The sequence below is a fragment of the Myodes glareolus genome, chromosome 6 (genome assembly GCF_982192425.1).
Source record: "Myodes glareolus chromosome 6, mMyoGla1.1, whole genome shotgun sequence".
Lineage (NCBI taxonomy): Eukaryota > Metazoa > Chordata > Mammalia > Rodentia > Cricetidae > Myodes > Myodes glareolus.
In genome coordinates this window covers 114,094,755-114,106,267 of record NC_142031.1, presented here as the reverse complement: position 1 = coordinate 114,106,267, position 11,513 = coordinate 114,094,755, and the positions used below count along the sequence as shown (strand labels likewise).

The 11,513-nt window shown below is 42.1% G+C and overlaps 1 protein-coding gene across 4 annotated transcripts in view; it reads right to left on the bottom strand.

Annotated features, from left to right (window-relative positions):
• The window catches only part of Galnt11 (polypeptide N-acetylgalactosaminyltransferase 11), a 36,304-nt gene that overhangs the window by 23,107 nt on the left and 1,684 nt on the right, over window positions 1-11,513 (bottom strand). The window contains exon 1 of one of the 4 annotated variants that reach the window (XM_048440217.3): window positions 6,526-6,667. The exons of 2 other annotated variants lie outside the window; for them this stretch is intronic. The gene's annotated coding sequence lies outside the window, so the exon portion shown is untranslated. Of the gene's footprint in view, window positions 1-4,402; window positions 4,463-6,525; window positions 6,668-11,513 lie in introns of those variants that run through there. One more of the 4 variants, XM_048440215.3, reaches the window with a different exon arrangement.

The following is an 11,513-nucleotide window of genomic DNA, read 5'->3' as shown; positions in this document are numbered from 1 at the left end:
CCTTCAAAGGGTATGGAGAGCGCTGTTGTAAAGATCTAGGTTTACTCTGGATGTGGCTGCACACTTTCAGTCCTAGCTCTACGAAGGACAGACAAGTGGATCCCTGTGTCTTGCTGGCCAATTAGCCTAGCACACTTGGACAAGTTCTAGGCCAATGAGAACCTTGAAAAAAAATCGCCTGGGAAGTATTTTTCTAACAGCTTCACCATAGACAACCCAGTTTTCCTGGCCTTCGAGCTATGCTGTAAATTTCTGCTTTCTAGGCAACACTATACAGATTGATATCATTCCCCTTTCAATCCAAAAACCTCCACTGCCGCAGAAATAATTCAGTTAAAGCAATTGCTGCACAGGTGTGAGGACTTGAGTTTGATCCATGGCACCTCTGTAACAAAAGACCAGAAACTATGGAAAGCTTTGAGGGTTTTTTTTCTTCCTTCCTTCCTTTTAGATTTATTTGTTTTAGTTTATGAGTATTTTGCCTCCATGTATCTACGCATACCACACGCATGTCTGATGTCTATGAAGGCCAGAAGCGGGCATCAGATTCCATGGAACTAGACTTGGGGAAAGGTTGTGAACTACCATGTGGATGTGGAACTCAAACCTGGCTCATTTGTAATACTCTTAATCACTGAGTGTGGCATGCTTTGTAATCCCAAGGCTTAGAACGTGAAGACAGGTAGATTCCTGAGATATGGCAGCCAGCTGGACTAGTTGTTAAAGCCCAGACCCCAGTAAAAACCTCTTTAAAAACAAGTTGGCCCCCACCCCACCCTGCCACTTGTCAACATCAATTTTTGCTGCCCAAATATTCTTGGATGTGTGGCATTCCACTGGAACACAGATGACTTATCAGGGGCTACATTCTTAGAGAAATCTGTCTCCTCCTCTCCCAGCAGCTAACCATTGACAAAAGCACCTCAGATAGGTGTAGAATCTCATGCCTACTTCCTCTTTCCATGTTGCCTACTTCCTCTTTCCATGTGGGATTTGGTTTGGTTTGGACTTAACAAGCCTTGTGCACGCTGCCATAAGCACCGTCCAGGGGACACTAGTTCCTTTCGGTCATCACTTCAGTTGAACTCTTTCCACTGGCTTCTTTCCACAATGATCCCTTGGCTTTGGCAGTAGGGGTGTTATATACACGTTCCCTTGAAAGCTAAACATTCTGTAGTATTTTATTCTTTGCACATGACCAGTTGTGAGTTCCCATTTACAAACAGAAGCTTCTCTTTGACTGAGGTTTTTGTCCCACCTGGTTCTGCAGTTGTTAAGTTCCAAAGAATCACACAGAGGCCTACATTAATTATAAACTGATTGGCCCAGTAGCTCAGGCTTCTTATTAATTCTTTTTTTATGATTTATTTATCTTTATTTTATGTGCATTGGTGTGAAGGTGTCAGATCCCCTGGAACTGGATTTTCAGACAGTTGTGAGTTGTCATGTGGGTGCTGGGAATTGAACCCGGGTCCTCTGGAAGATCAGTCAGTGCTCTTAACCACTGAGTCATTTCTCCAGCCCCCCCCCTTATTAATTCTTATAACTTGTATCAGCCCATAATTCTTGTCTGTATTAGCCACATGGCTTGGTACCTTTTTCAGCATAGCAGTCACATCTTGCTTGTTCTGTGTCTGGCTTCCTATGTGTCTGGGTGACAACTGCAGACTGAAACTTTCACCTTCCCAGAATTCTCGTTGCCCCACCTCTACTTCCTGCCTGGCTACTGGCCAATCAGCATTTTATTAAAAATAATACAAGTGACAGGATAAAAGACCATTGTCCCACAGCACTTCTCTGGTAAGGGGGCTGAGACGTTCCTTAATCTCTGGGTATAACAGAAAATCATCAGGAGTCAGTTTAGTATGTCCACGAGCAGAGCAACCCCTGCCATAGGTTCTCAGCCAACAACGGTGCCAGGTATGGTCCTTAAATCCAATAAGAAAGTGGCTGGTTACCCCATGACGTTTGTGCTACTGCTGCACCGGTGGGCATGTCATGCAAGGCCAACCATGACTTTACCTGGAAGAGTTCACAGCTGGTATGTCTGGTACCTACTTTTTTTTTCTTTTCCAGAGCATAGAAAGCAGCCTCAACATTTTTATGAAAGCTAGCTAGTTGTGATAAAGTCTCCGGGTCAGTAGCAGCTGATTTCCCCACGTTCTATGACACAAATATGTAACGTCTTAAGTAATAGGGTATCACTCAGGTTCAGGAAGGTAACCAGGAACAATGACAATAACCTGTAATGAAGGTCTCTGGAACTTCTCATTTCAAAAGAAGAAATAATTACTGACACTGGGGTTCTCATTTGTTTGCTTCTAGTAGGTTTCTCATAAGGTTATTGTTACCACTAAAGGATAATTTCATTTTAACACATATTAATTTTTCTGTATGTGTATAGATGCACTTTTTGTTTGTTTGTCTGTATGAGACAGGGTCTCTCTACATAGCCCTGGCTGTCCTGGAATTCACTATGTGGACACCAGGCTGATCTCACAGAAATCCGCCTACCTCAGCCTCTGGTGTGTGCCACTATGGGTACAAATTTACTTGAGTTTTGTAAAAACTATAATTTCTATCGTTGTGGGATCCCTATGCCTTTTTTGGAGGTGGGGTGGAGAATATCTATGAACTCAGATGCAATGGGCTAGTTCTTAGAAGAGCACTGCTCTGGAAAACCAGGCAGTCTGGACAGCTAACCGTCCTCCTTCATAAAACATGAAGGTATACCTTCAGAAAAACATTTCTACCAGTCCTTTGAAGAGGATGAGAAAACAAGGAGCATTCTCCACCTCACTTTCAATAATTTAACACCAAAACCAGGATAGCTGAGATTTGTTTTTTCCTAGATACAGATCTCCACATGGGTCAGAAGGACACCGATCATGCTCTTAAGGACTGCATGCTGGCTTTTTCCTCTGTCTAGAACACTTTTCCTTGGGTGATTTCACAGCTGCCTCCTTTACCTGTTTACTTCCTATTCAGATAGGGCTTCTCAATAAGGTCCTAAACTGAGAGCATCTACCTTAAAAGTGCAATTCAGACACTAGATAGTAAACCTGGTCTTCTTTTACACACATAGCTACCTCTTCTTCTAGCTTATCACTTTAGCTCCTCTATATCGGGAGATGAGAAACATTAGATCAAGAGTCTTGTGGTCTGATTCCTTACAGTATTTCCTCAGTAGTGCTATTTGTATAGCTCAAAGCATAATAAATATTTGTTGAAAGTAATCAAAGACTGTAAGTCTTTAATAACTATCAGTATGCTTTCCAAATGCTAGGAATTTCTAAACATATCACTACTAATTTGTTTGGGTCAAGCAATACCTTAATGCTCTGTCTGCATGAAGGTCATGACCACCTTATTCAACAACAGTAAACAAATGATGCTGGAACAGCAATAAGAGACAACTCAAGGAATTCCTAACTTTTAATATTAAATAATAGTCTGTGCTGAAAACAGGAAAGTCCTTTCCACTTTAAGCTTTGGTATTGTTTAATCATCTTTGGTATTCCCCCCCCTCTTGGTTGCCTGCAAACATCTAAGTGCAAAATGAAAAGATGTTCCTATCCAAAGAGCCCACCCACAGGGCTTGCCGACCTGCCTAGAGTCCTCACAGACCACTTGCCACATCAGTCCAAATTAAGGACAATAAAATGTTCTAATTCTTAACAACTCTATTAAGTAGCTATTATTTCCCCAGCCATGTTTTAATTGAAAACATGTTTTAGGTGGTAAATCACTGTATATAAGAGACATTTATAAAATCAATCATTTCTATAATTAGCCATAACAATGCTTGAAAGCAACAGGTATACCAGTCTTAGACAGATCAATAATCAAAGAAAAGGTACATAGCAAACACATACCTGCTAGTCAGGCATTAAAGCAACCAAACAAAAATCAAAGCCTGAAATTCAAATCTAATCTATTCTGACAAATGACAAGTCCAGCCTGCACAAAACAGACTTTGTTTTGTATCTTTGTTAAGTCTTCTCTACTGGCAATTATCCCTGGCATCAATGTTCAAGGCTGAACATATTTAAAAGAAAGGTCAAAACAAATATGGAAGGTCAATTAATGTCAAGGCAAACAAACAGTGAAAAACTTCAGTTAGAAATATATATGCTTAATGAAGTCACAACCGGTGTCAGTGTTGAGTGAATGACAGCTAAGCAGTGAAACAGATCAGTGTGACTATGTTTTCCTTTCACTGGTCTGGTAGCTGCTCTCAGTCAGGAGGAGGAAGTGAGCATAGGATCCACAGAATGATAACTATAGTGCAGAGAGACCACAAATTAAAGCCAGACAGAAAGGTGTGAGGAGAGAAGAACTAGGATAAAAATGAACAGGCTGGAGATTCAAGGGTCCTGAGTGGCTGAGTAACTGCGGTTACCTGAGAGAGTAGACCGAATAAAGAGGTCGGGAAATGAAAAGCCCGACACCCGCAAACTGAATGGCAGTTCCAGATCTGCGAAATGAAGGCATCTCAATAAACAATGTATCCATAGTATAAGCAAGGTTGTTATAAAGACCCCACCCACAACACAGGAATTCTTACATTTTCTCAAACCCAAATGTTGATCAGTGCCTTGTGTTAACAATTAGTAACTACTTGCTTGGATAATTTTTTAAAGTATATTTCTGTTCAAGAAGTTATGGGACATTTGGACTGAGCAGTGTGAACTCTTAGACACCATCAAGAATGCGAGCACAGTACATGGGAGGTAGTGAAAACTGACTGAGAAGGCATCTGGACCTCAGCTTGGTCCTACACAATTGCAATCTCAGTGCTGGGTAAAGCAGAGAAAAGGCAGACAGATCCCCGGATCTCACAAGCCACCTGGATGAACCAATCAGAGAGTTCCTGGTTTAGTAAGGACAGAGTCTCCAAAAATATGAAGGAGAGCAATTAAAGATGACACCAAATGGCTTCCACATTCACAGTATACACACACACACACACACACACACACACACACACACACAAAGTAAAAATATTGAAAGGAAATTTTTAAAATAAAAAAAGAACTTTTACAATTCTAATCAAATCAATTTGGAAATCAAACATATATTTGTCCTGTGATGCCAGGATTTAACTATTGAACTCAGAGCCCCAATCAACATTAAGCTGCACCTACAGCCCTAGAAGAATAACTCTGAATGAAAACTGATCTAAATTAAAAAAAAATTCAAACATGCAAATCACTGTAGAAAACAACAACAACAAAAAAAGGAACAGTAGGGGGCTGGAGAGATGGCTCAGAGGTTAAGAGCACTGCCTGCTCTTCCAAAGGTCCTGAGTTCAATTCCCAGCAACCACATGGTGGCTCACAACCATCTGTAATGGGGTCTGGTGCCCTCTTCTGGTCTGCAGGCATACACAATGACAGAATATTGTATACATAATAAATAAATAAATATTAAAAAAAAAAGGAACAGTAAGAGCCAAGCAGAACGACTTAGCTGGTTTCTAGCCTTTCTCACAAACCATGGAGAAGAAAGGTCACTTCCTATGACGAAAGAAAGAAAAAAAGAATAGGGTGGGGGAAGGGAAAGGCTAAGAAGCAAGACACCATCTTCCCAGGCCAAGACTGGCTTGGCACTACTGTGGAATCCCAGAAACTAGAAAATCTGTGTTAATAAAATCAAGAAAGCACAGGGATAACAACCTAAGTATACACATCTGAATCTGCCTGCTAAACTCTCATCTACATGACACTGCGTATCTCCACTAATCTCCTATCACAGCTGGACCGTAACAACATACTAAACAACCTAACGTCCTCTACTTCTAAAAATCACTAAATAATTCTTAAGGAAAAACTCCCAGGAGGGTGCTGCAAGCTTGATCATCTTACTACTGTACTTAAGAACTACGAAGATATAGACGAACAAATGGAAATACTTGAAGCAACGGTGAAACTTGGCCTGCTTTATTATACACCCTGATGCCTATTTTTAGTCTCTATATGGCTGTTGCTAATTGCTGTTGGCAATAAGGTCTGGTGAATGGCATTTTGGCTAACTCTATTTGTACTTGACTTTATTTCAAACATAGTCTATAAAGTATACGCAATCATTTAACAAGTGAGGCTAAAAAATAACTTTCCTAAAAAACATTCCATAATGTAAGAAAAACTTTGGAGAGAAATAAGTAGTCTAAGGCTTTCAATGAAATGTAATGCCCTTTCCCTTCTCTCAGATAAAGGTGATTTCTATCCCAAAATATTCCAAGAAAACATTGGCTTTTAAGCACCCTGAAAGATATTTTAATCTCACTAACTTGTAAAGTTTGAGAAAATGCAAGCAAGCACTGAGCAAATACTCCATGAATGGAAGATGAGCGAGCACTTCTGGAGTCCTTGACAGTAATTTGTCAATCCTGTACAATCTACATCCTGTACCATATGGCTATGGAAGGAACCTGTCCAACAGGAGGCTTCTGTTTTCTCAGCACAAACAATTCCCACAATGCTTAATGAAGTTTAAAATGTCTCTTCAATGTTAAGAACTTACCTTTCAGTAGTCCGTAGCTGGTTTCTGTGTTAAGTATATCCTGTATAAACTGTCTAAGAGCAAGCATTCGTCAGCCTTGTCCATAAAAGAGACATGCCACATCATGTGACTACGATTACTGGCTCACAGCTGCACTGTGAAATCACCAGGTGATGACAACAGGAAAACACACAGTATTCCCTTCGCCCTCATCTGTGCTGGAAAACTAGAAGAATGTGAAGTACCAGCAACCTAATTGCAGCAAGAGTGCCGGATAGGAAAGGTCCAGAGCAAACTAACTTCAGATCTCCTCTACAGAGAACAAGCAGGGTGTGCTGGAAAATGCTGTGACCCTGAGGCAAGATAGAGATGGAGACAATCAGAGGGACTAGGAAGGAGAGGAGCCCCTCACCCTCCTCTAGTGGAAGTCTTTCATTCACAGTAGTCAAGCTTTTGACACAATTGTGAAGTCGTCTACATATTTTGGAACAATAGTCCTTTTCAATAGAGACATTTCAAATAAGAACATTAAAATAGGGACCGGGGATCAGGAGCACTGATTGTTCTTGCAGAAAAACTGTGTTCAATTCCCAGCACCCACATGGAGGCTAACAATCATTTGTAACTCCAGTTCCAGAGGATTCCACCCCATTTTGGTCTTTGTGGGCACTGCACACATGAGGTACACCAATATATAAGCAGGCAAAACACTCATACACATAAAACAAAAATAAACCTCAAAGGAAAAAAAAAAAGAGTGCTAGGGGCCGCAGCGCTAGCTCTGTAGCTAAGAAGAGCACGGGTGTTCTCCCAGGAGCGCTGGGGTCTCTGGTCTCCTCAGCACCGTGTGCTCTCACACTCACATGCAGATACATAATTAAAAGCACTAAAAATAAATCTTTTTTGAAAAAGAAGTAAAAATTTAACTTTACCAAACAAACGATAACTTTATTTTTAAAAAGAGTATTAAAATAACAAGGGATCATGCTTAAGATCAAAGCACATAGGACGCTGAGTTTAACTTTCTCTCTCAGCCACAAAACTGGATTCTCAAACAGGATTAAAACCCTGTTCACAGAAGTCTAAGTTTTGTGACGAACACTCCTTTGACCTTTTGGTCTGTGTTTCTGATCCTGTCACCCTGATGCGCAGTCAAGCACATCTCAGAAATCGCTGTACTCCTCCATGATCTCATTTTCCTTAAGGAAAGAAACGGGAAGGGATTGTGCCCTTCAGGAGACGCGCTGCACATGAATTTCAGGTCTTGAGCTACAGAGTGAGACTCCCAAGAAAACGGCAAACAAACAAAAAACATTCCCGAGCAAAGGTACCTAAACCACAGATAGGAATAAGACATTCCAATGGGAGGCTCCTGTAGGAAGCTCATGATTGTACAACAGCCTTCCTGAAACACCTTTCTGTTTCCCTTAAGGTCTGTGTTTCTCTGTTAAAAATCTTTCTTGTCAGAGACAGAAGTGCGTGCCTATCATTCAGCACTTGGGAGGTGGAGACAAGAGAACCAGAGTTAAAGGTCATTCCTGCCTACACAGCTGGATGAAGAGCATATGAGACCCTGTCTTAGGAAGAAAGAATAAACGTAAGAAATCTTAATGAATTCCACCTCTGCTTTATGCTCACTGGTCCTAAAATTCCCTTCTTCAATGTCAAGAACCTCAGTAAAGGTCTCTTTAGACTCTTCAGGTGTCTCCCAGTCCCTGCCTCTGCTGATAGTTCAGCAGTCAGAAGGCTAAGGCAGTGGAAGGCAGAGTTCAAGGCTAGCTTAAACAATTCAGCTTAGTAAAAACAACAAACAACATTCCTTAAAGCCAGCGAGAACAGGAATACTACAGTACTAATATAGCTCAGGTGCAGAAGAAACAAACAGGTAATGCTGCTGAGAGACAGGAACCTGGGGACACAGGCAGCCAGCAAAACCCCTTGAAACAGAAGGCTCAGGATACCCAGCAGGTCAGTGAGCCAGGGCAGGCACTGCTCAGTCTCTTCTGAGCGATGGCTCTTCACTCTGCAACAGCCGTCCTCAGTCACCACAGACAGGCAGACAGTAAGAAGGTGCTGCAGCCTGAGGGACAAGCAGCAGTGAGCAGAGTCTACTGCTATTTTGCTGGAACCATTACAGTACACAGGAATGCTTCACATTACCACAGTTCCTGTAAATCTAAAGCTACTCCAAAATTAAATTAGAAGAATGGGGTCAAAGGAAAGATTATTTTATCCTGCGAATCAGCAAAGTATATGCTACACGAAATTGGTTCAATTAACCAACAAGGTAAACAATGAAGGGATGAAGATTAGAAGAACTATTAATAGATTTCAAACTTAACTTTCAGTGTTTAAAACTACATTTATGAGCAAAAATTATGAGCAATAACTGTTCCCTTAGTACCCCGGTATTTACTGTGGTGGCCCACGCCTTTAATCCCAGCACTGGGGGGGGGAGGTAGAGGCAGGCAGATCTTTGTGAGTTCGAGGCCAGCCTGGTCTACAAGAGCTAGTTCCAGGACAGGCTCCAAAGCTACAGAGAAACCCTGTCTGGGGGGTGGGCGGGGTGGTGGGACGATGGGTTCCTTATGGATTTTGTTTTCTCAGGGCTGTAATTGCATACTATGGCTAAAATTATTTCCCTGGGTGGAGACATAAGCAACATCTCCCTCTCCCTCTTAAGGTCCCAACGAAAAACTGAGGCATACTTCCATTAAGATTCACTCTGGGGAGCCAATGAGTTTGTTAAGCTTCCAAAGGGGTTACTGAAGTGTGATAGCTTTCCCATAGGTGCATAGATGGAGTCCCCCTCCCCTCATCTTCCCTGGCCGATGTACTCTAGCCTCTCCCAAAGGAAATTAGTGCAGAGTTGCCTATAATAGGTGGTGTGGAGAAGCTGGAAACTCAGGTGGCTGTCCCCACCTCTCTAAGAGATGTACTAATCAACAAGACCAGCTGGGATGACCTTTTTCAAGCATGCACAGCTCAACTCCTTGAAGATGTGGTTGTCTGACACACACAACACATACACAGATTGTCCATGGGGTCAGATTCTAGTGCATCTTATGAGTATACATATCAGCTATTCCTTCCTCACTACTACCTTTTCCACTGCAGATGGCTTTCACTGTAGTGTGAAATCTGTGTGTATCTGAATAGCAGGACGCTCGGAGGGAACCGTGGACAAGTACAGCGGAGGGGTACAGCGGAGGGGCTGTGCTGTAAAACATGTCCTCTAGCTCCAGGTCTACTTTTCATTCTCAAATTCCCATGATCCTCAAGCCAAGGGCTGGGGAAAACAGCAGTTATCTGGGAAAGGAATGTGGCACCCCTAGGGACTTTTATAAAACCTGGCAATATTCTTTGGTTGTCACATTAGGGTTGAGAAGGAGTCCCATCAGGATGGGTAAAGACCAAGGGTACTATGTATCTCTATTAGGCACAGGCCAGTCCTCAACAAGTCATTCAGCCCCAAATTTCCCCTAAAAACAGCATTTTTCCAACTGATAAATGCAAGAGATTGAACTAACTGGTGAAATGAACAAATCAAATCCCTAAAGATTAGATACTTGATTAAATTTATGTAACACTCTTGATATGACAAAACTATGCAGATGAAAGAGATTAGTGATTGCCAGAGGTTAGAGACCCAGGGTTCAGGGAATTCTTAAGGAGAACGAGTGAGTGTGGAATCACTGTAAGACAGGACCACTCTGCCTTAAATACACCAACATCGACACCGTGGCTACAATGTTCAGGGATGTTTCTTTTCGTAAAAAGAAGCAGAATTTCCCAGACAATTTATTTTTATTTTTAACTATGTGTATGTGGGGATGAGTATGGACGTGTGTGTGCAGGTGCTGGTAGAGTCCAGAGGTATCAGACCCACTGGAAGTTTCAAGTCAGTAACATGGGTGCTGGGAATTGACCTGGGATTCTCTGCAAGAACTCGACTTCCTATTAACCGCTGAGCTGTCTAACTCTCCAGGCCTACCTGAAAGGTTATCGGTTAACTCGTCAACGGGTTGTGAGGGCTTCAAGGCTAGTGGAAGCTGGATGACTAATTGTAGGAAGTCAGGCTGAAAAGTAAACTCGTCAGAACTGCAGAGATCTAATGAACTGTGCATGGCAGTTCATTCTTATAATCCCAGCATGTGGGAAGCTGAGGCCAGTCTGGGCTACAGAGTGAGACCCTATTGGAACGAGGGGTGAAAATGGCTAGCTAATGGCTAGTAGAGCAAAGGTCAGTGATCTGCACTTGTTACCACAAAGGGAAGCCCCACAGGAAGAGGCAATAGTACCAAGCTTCAACTCTTGACGACACAGAACAAGGATCGGGGTGGTTTGGGTTTTAGAGATGCTACATTCAATGAACAGGGAGAGGGAAATGACCTCACACTGGAATCCAGGTCTCACTTATGTGGGAATTGCAGTTGAAGTTACATGGCAACCCCGATGGTGCAGGGGAGGTTTAAGTAATGAAGGTACAACAGGCGCAGACCTGAACTTGGGGACACTGTGAACTTTGGAGGGAAAGAACCTATGAAAGATCTCAGAAGGGTGCCAAGGAACATCCAGAGAATATGCTGACAAGCAATATGAAGTGCCATGAAGCTTACTGAGGGCCAGGCTGGAGAAATGGCTCAGTGGTTAAGAGCACTGGTTGCTCTTCCAGAAGATCAGAGTTCAATTCCCAGCACCCACATAGGAGATAGCAACTATCTCTAACCCCATTTCCAGGGGATCTGGTCTCTACAGACATTGCATACACATGCTGCACAGGCATATATGCAGACAAAATATACATAAAATATAAGTTAATTAATTTAAAAATTTACTGAGGGCTAATCCAGGTGAGTGTTGAGGTAAAGCCAGATTCAGCAGTCAGCACAGGTTAAAAAAAGTCTTCAAAGCTTTTCATATTCAAACCTTACATATACATTCCGAAGAATGAAAGCAGACAGACTGTTATTATCAGGGTTCTCGAGAGTAACAAAACTTACAGAACA